Below are 7,287 nucleotides of genomic sequence, written 5' to 3'. Positions count from 1 at the left end.
GCTAAATTTGTACCAATATCTGAGCAATTTCTGCAAGGATGTCTTCCTAATTCCTGCTTGGTACTCATAATTGTCCAATCACAGGGAACTCTAGCCTAGACCCTATTTCTTCGCTTTGGCCTCCGTGCCTTCGATCATGGTCGGAGGCACGGAGGCCAAAGCGAAGAAATAGGGTCTACGCTAAGGGAACTCTGGCTCCGTGTTTGTTTGTTTGTTTGTTTGTTACGTATGATTATTTCTATTTATTGACTATAATTGTACACAACCTCCCAAAAAACAAATTAAACAAATAAACACTGTTCTTTATTGACAAACACGCGCATGTAAGGCTCTTTATTGATTCTTCTTTGTATATGGAAATATTAATGCATAACAAATGATCAAACACCCATAAACAAACACACAAACAAACAAACAAGGAGCCAGAGTTCCCTGTTGTCTAATCATAAACTCAAGATTGAATAACCTAGCTGATCCTTTCGAATAAAATGATCAAATTTGTTAAAAATCTATTTTTACCACGATTCTCACTTTAATGTGCTCGAATTTTGGCCCTATAAAGCAATGGCTGATAAAAACATTTCAGACTGTGAGAGTTACATCATTTTATGATTCTGAATCTTGTGATGACTCAAGGAGGTATCCAGATGTCTCGCCATTATTGGTTGTATGATAAGCATGATAAACAGGTGTAAATAAATATGTAAAATGGTGTACATAAAAGATGCTGTACGAATGGTTATTGTGATGAATATTTGGCTCTTGATCAGGTAGACTTGGTTCAAGTCGGTGAATTTCTAAAAACATCTTTTGTAATAGTTTCTCTTGTGTCTCTCCTATTTCATGCAAACCTATTTGGAATCTGGCAGCCAAGACCAGGTTTCCTCGTGATTAATTGAACGCGTTACCTTTGAGTCTGCGCAGTAGTGAGTTAGTTTCTGCCGTCATTCCGGGAGAAACACCCTGTATAGTTCAACACACTCATTGCGTTCACACCACTCACGCGTTTCACATGAAAACAGAACACAAATCATCGCGTCCACCCCACTCAAATATTCACAAATCACAGACTTAAACCAAGTCTATTGATGAGGTTATGTTACGAAAAAGGTGTTGATGGGAACGCTATAAATTAACACTTTACAGGACAAATTTCAGTGACACCTGATATGCAAACGTAACGCTACAGTGAAATGGAAAGGGAATACGTACATATGTTTATAGTCGATGGTTCGAATTCACGCTCAAAGTATGCAAAACGATGATGTAATATGATTTAGTTATTATGATTGAATCATTTAAATATATGACAGGCATGGTTCACAAGTGAAAGGATGAAAATTTAAAAGCATTCGCGTTCGCTGTCGAGATGCCGTCGCTTCTCACGATGGTCAACGCGAGCTGAAAGCCTTGCTATAAGTCACATATCAAAAGAGGCACAGACTGTCCCGGCAAAATCTACACCAGTAATTATGGAATATGAATACTATTGATAAGATAAGTTTGACATTTGATCAGGCTTGAGTTTCCTTTCCGCTGTACAGTACGTGGAAATTACTGAAAGAATACGGATCACACTGTGACTTGTGTACAGTACAATCGCGCAAATTTGTTTTAAAATCTGAACCATCATTCAGAACTCCAGTGCAGGTGAGTGCTTATGTAATATTACATTTTATCGACAATTTCATACATATAATATATTAATAATATAAACAACTTTTCAACTTTTGTTATGACTATAGCGCTCTATTGCTCTGTGGCAGTACCATCCAATTCGAATCTGTATTCATCTTATTTACAATATAATGACTTGACTGGATCATGGGTCTATACCGTAGGTCTTCACAGTGTATTTTGATCAGCACCGGCATGATTATGTATACTCTTTAAAACCAATTACAACTGACAAATGTCTAACGGTGAGCAGATTTTACAGGGTCAGCATGTATATCGGGCGACTCTTGGACTCTTTATACATGTCAAACTTTGCCGTGCATGGCTGTGCTTTTCAGACGCACGGAGCGAGCGTGTGAGCGACACTGTGTTTAACAGTGATCAAAAGAACCTGAGCGTTTTGATAGTATTTCGCAACAACATAATTATTCGCAACGGCTTGAGCAGAAACGGCTTGAACAACCAGGTAAATACCAGTCTGATGTCAACGCAAAACATGTGTAGTGCCCCCTTCCCCGAGACAGATGTACCGCAGTTTTGACCCCCTTTTCGCCTCATGTAGAACTTTGACAAATAAAAGCTCGACAAAGTGTAGAGTTTTGAGCATAGTGCTTGTCGCTCTGTCAGCTGTTCAACCCAATAAGCACTCTCGGTCTATCATGTTGAAGAAAATGTATAAAGTTTTGATCTACGTATTTTGCCAATAATGTAGTCTGTTGAACGTTTCCCGCCCATTTCATGGACACTTGTATAGTTTTCGTTCCATAGTTCGAACTGCATGTCCAGGCACCCACCCATGGTCCAAGGTACACCTGTACCCCAAACCGGAGATGGTTGCGTCCACCCAGATAGTTACCGCGTATTAAATGTGTTTAGGGTGGGATCATAAAATCTTCATAGGAGTGTTCAAAAGTGTGAAAAAATCAGCAAAGTGCGCCAAAAGTAATGAACATGCGTTCAGTTTTGAAAAGGAAATGTTCACATTGTCAGTTGATAAAAAGTGTTTAAATGCGGGAAAAATATGCTGCATGATAGAAACGGAGGTGAAGTCAGCGATTGTCTTGAGGACTCACACATGCAACAAAATCCTGAAAAATATTGTCAAAAGTTATAGTTACATGCGTGAGTCACTGTTTTTGATAACGACGGTTTCTTATGATACATATGTTTTGTATCAGAACGCGTGAAAAGAGAATTTTTTGCAAGACCCTGCTCCTCCAAATCTATTTTAAACAGTGTAGTTTGTCCAAGATATCCTTTAAAAAGCAACTTCACTGCTGCCAATTTTATTGATTGCAGTATCAGTAACATCTTCACCAGAGTATATCTCTTGCTGTGATATGTCACCTTTAGTGTTTTATAGTTTCCAGTTTGTTCTAAGAATTGAAAGTATCTTGCTCGAGGCCGTACTATATACTATAAGAGTGCATGAGTTTGCTCCAGTGTGTGTGATTTTTTGGGGGGGAGGGGGGTACTCTGGCCACAGCACATCGATACTTTCCAATACCGTACTATACCAATATTTTAGTACTCAGAATTACATTACATTAACAAATATATCTTCATATATTCCCAATACATTACATATTAATATAAATACTAATAGAAAAATGAAAAGCACGCTAATAGACAATGAATATCAAAGTCAAATATATTTATCATTTATATTCTCCTGTTTGCATATTCCAAAATGCTAGGCATCATCAGTAGATCAATAGTCCAACTGTCTAACAGAATAATGAAATACGGCCTAAAACTTACATACGCACTTCTAAATAAACTTGTTTACCATGTAACTGTAACTTTTGGTTTGCCACACTTCAGCCAAAGTATTTGCCATAAGCTTACTGCTTGTACAAACCATGGTAAGACAAGCAATTGCGATCTTGCCAAGAGAAGATGTTGCAAGACGTAGAAATACATGTGTAAGACCATGGTATCAAAACAAATAGAGAATCACCTATATTTCCAAGAAATATTTTTGCGCACCGAAACAATGCTTTCTGATTAATGGACATTTTTGAGAATCATGCTATGTGAAAAAGGGTAAAACCCGTTTTGCTCTTTTCTATATTCAGATGACCCATTCATTTTGCCGGTGCGCCCAAGGCATAATAACTGAACGCTCCCTTGGTGGGAATCGAGGCCTCACCCTGTCGGACCGTTGAGGGCACAGCTGCGAGAAAGAAAAGTTGCTCTTCTTTACTCTGGCAACAAGCAAAGAGGCGGTATACAGTAGTGCGCCGAGTCTGTCAAAATGTCAGCTTTACACTGAAACGATGAAACGTGACAGCGCCAGAGGGGTATGTGATCCAATCTAGGACACACTAACGTTATCTACTTCAAAGTTATCAACCAATAAAATACTGAAAAGATATCTAGGCTCACATATGTACCCGTAATGTCCCTGTCATGAGTGCATTAATTGCAATACAGTAAATTCTTATGATGAAAGATAATCTGGACGTTTTGCAGTGCTTTTAGGAGGGAAGCCTTGTTTCGGAAATCGCATTGTCGCTTTTATCAAACTTCAAACGGGTACTTTTCAAGACCAAAGGTTCATTGATGAAGACATCTACGAGCGAGACGTACAGATTGGTTTTCGAAAGTCGCTCAAATTATAGACATTTTATGGTGCAAATTATTGGGGCTAAAAATTAACTTAATATTGTGTGTGTTTTTAAACTAAAGACATGTACATATACTGGTATTTCAGTATTTTCTTTCTCCAATTGCGTTATCATATCGTACTGTTCTTGTATAAATATGATATATTAAAATTACAGAGGACGAATGACGTTTCTGTAAAAATTAGTTTCAACAAAATCGATGGCAATGCACGTGTAATCATAGTAGGCGGACCAGCACGTGCACATTTCTTATGTAAAAGTTGGGCCAAAGAAAGTCAACAAAACCATTAGATGATCTTTCTTAGCAGTATCGATTCGATTGCGATCGATGCGCGTTATAAATTGAGTTCGATAATGAAAGCTCTACAAATTGCAAGTGAATATATATGCAATACATTTTACTCTATACACGGAGATAGAATCTCCGTGTTCCAGCGTAAACCAAGGCTTCGTAATTTATCAAAACATCATCTAGCAAAGGGTCGTTTATGATTGTCGCGTAAGCGCAAAAGAAACTTGTTTTAATAGTTTCGGTCGTTCCCTCCGACCTAAATTTTGGAAACGATAGATGGCGCTATACGGCGTCACCACATAAGCTCATGAGTGAGATAAAATCCAATACCCTAACTGGAGGGGCGGCAGACGCGTGCGCACAGGCTAGGCTAGGCGACCTAAATATCCGAGAGGTGACTCTCCGGTCATAACCTCACATGACCGAGAAATAGAGCTCGGCTGTAAATGATGGCGCTATTTCCATCGTTGAAATAAAACATTTAAATTTTCCCGAAGATCTGTGATTTTTCAAACCCTTTAGTCAGACTTACAAGATTTCATTTCTAAAAAATCCACAAAGAGAAGTGTGATTTACGTTTGCTCTTCTATATGAAAGTAAGTTTTTATCTGCTGCTTACGAACAGATGTGCTGTCAAATATGAACCAAAGTTATAATCAAACCTTAAAAATAGGTTATTGAGATATTTTTTAGCATGATTTGATCACTTCATAACTTGCAGACATGTGGGAGGGACTTCTACGTTTTGTCCTCATAAGGAAATCAACTATCAATGGGAACCAACAATCGAAATTTGAAGTGTTAAACTGTTTTTTTTTAAATATTTCTTTCATCACTCGGACAAATTTCAGTGTCTATTACTCCTCTATGAAGGTAAAGCAGACTAAAGATGCATGAATCATTCAGAGATTAGATTAATCAGAAATTAGATGTTAAGATACATGGATCATTGCATCAGCTGCTGCCCCTCCACAACTCTCAAGAAATAGAGATACAATGTATTTGCTATGGTTCCTATGGTTACTGTAAAATGTAGAATTCATTTGATCAAAGTTACATTCTCAAGAATAAAAGAAAGTGACAATTATGATTATGATGTCAATAGTGTTTGATATTTTTCAACCGTGCTTGATATGATCTTGTTGCTTGACAACAAATAATATGTACATGTTTGTGGCAGTTAATCATAGAGGGATAATCACACAGAAAAGTATTGAAGCTCAGATATACACTCATAAGATATTGGATTGAATACCCAATACACACACACACATGTATGTATGTATGTATGTATGTATGTATGTATGTATGTATGTATGTATCAACAATAAACACAGATTGGTAATGGCTTTAATGACAAATTTTAATAAACCCTAAAAATATTTAAATCCTCTAGCCATATACATTGATCAGCTATATAGTACATATACACTTCACATTTTGTGCAGCAATTATTTACAAATGCACAACATGTTCAAAAAAGATGTGAAGTTTTCAACACCCATCTGGGTTGTCTTTTCTTAATCTTGATTATAAACTGAGGTATTGATTGGATGCAGTAGGTCATGTGATACACAATGACCCCTTAAGCTTTATTACATTATTAATTCAGTCACTGAAAAAATATCAGGTTGATTGTGCATTCTGATGTGCCTAACATGTCATGTTTATGAGCTTCTTTAATGAATCATCTTCACTGTAATATGATGAAGGATGCAAGATACTGTTATTAGCATAAAGAGAGGATAATTAATTTGTTAGCAAAAGGAATCTGTTGATTACGGTATGTTTAGATTTGCCCTGACTGATTTATTCTTGTGGATTTTCAGATGGAAAATGATAAAGAAAAACCAACAATGCATGCCCTGATAATTTCTGTCTTTGATTAATGATAGCATTCACACCTAATGTTATTAGGATTCATTTGTACATGGCATGATCAAAACCTCTATTGATAACGATACATTCATATGAGTAAAGCTGAATCTATACACAAATAATTTCAAGAAGTTTGACTTCATAATATTTTCTAAATATCTATGCTGTTAGTGTCTCAGATCCAAGAAATCTTGCTATTTCAGACAAAAAAATCTGTTTTTTATTGAAAGTTTGTGGCCCCTGGAAAAAGCTTGTTTCCTTGAGGCTTGGAAACACAATGTATCATTGTCTCTTCAGGATGTGAAAGAGCTACCATAGGTGTTCCACAATATTGAGTTGTCATTGTTATCCTTGAGAAGTGAAATGTCATGACACCATTGATGCAAATGGTGAGAAAGCTGCTCACTCAAAACTTTTCAAGATTTCTGCTGAGCCCCATGGGCCATGCTTTTTTTGCTGCGTTAACCTTAAAGGCGGAGCCTCCCTTTAAAAGGCCGCCAAGGTATGGCGGCGTTCACTGTGTAAGTGGACACCAAACAGGCAACACGCGGGCTCACGCTCCAGAAAATGCCACTTTTTAGTTTTCCCCGGTCGTAATAATGCAGACAGACTGCCAGCGGTCAGCGCGAAGTTGCTGCCGATCGAACTCTGTGGTTATATTCAAAGTCTAGCGCGACTGGAAGACAATTTTGTAGGAAATTCGAGCGTTTTGGTGAGGAATCAATGACCGTTGGCAAGTTGAACCGACCGTCAATCAAAAGCTTGCATAAACTCTGTTTGCAGGATTAGCAAAATGTGACAAAAGGTTGA

The 7,287-nt window shown here is 37.5% G+C and overlaps 1 protein-coding gene across 2 annotated transcripts in view; it reads right to left on the bottom strand.

Moving 5' to 3' along the window:
* Positions 1–5,944: 5,944 nt before the first annotated feature.
* LOC139143325 (vitamin D3 receptor B-like) overlaps positions 5,945–7,287 on the bottom strand; it is a 91,368-nt gene continuing 90,025 nt past the window's right edge. For both annotated transcript variants that reach the window (XM_070713560.1, XM_070713559.1), the window contains one exon: positions 5,945–6,943. The gene's annotated coding sequence lies outside the window, so the exon portion shown is untranslated. The remainder of the gene's footprint in view (positions 6,944–7,287) is intronic.

This window comes from Ptychodera flava, chromosome 11 (genome assembly GCF_041260155.1).
Source record: "Ptychodera flava strain L36383 chromosome 11, AS_Pfla_20210202, whole genome shotgun sequence".
NCBI classification, from domain to species: domain Eukaryota; kingdom Metazoa; phylum Hemichordata; class Enteropneusta; family Ptychoderidae; genus Ptychodera; species Ptychodera flava.
This window is presented reverse-complemented; position numbering and strand designations above follow the sequence as displayed.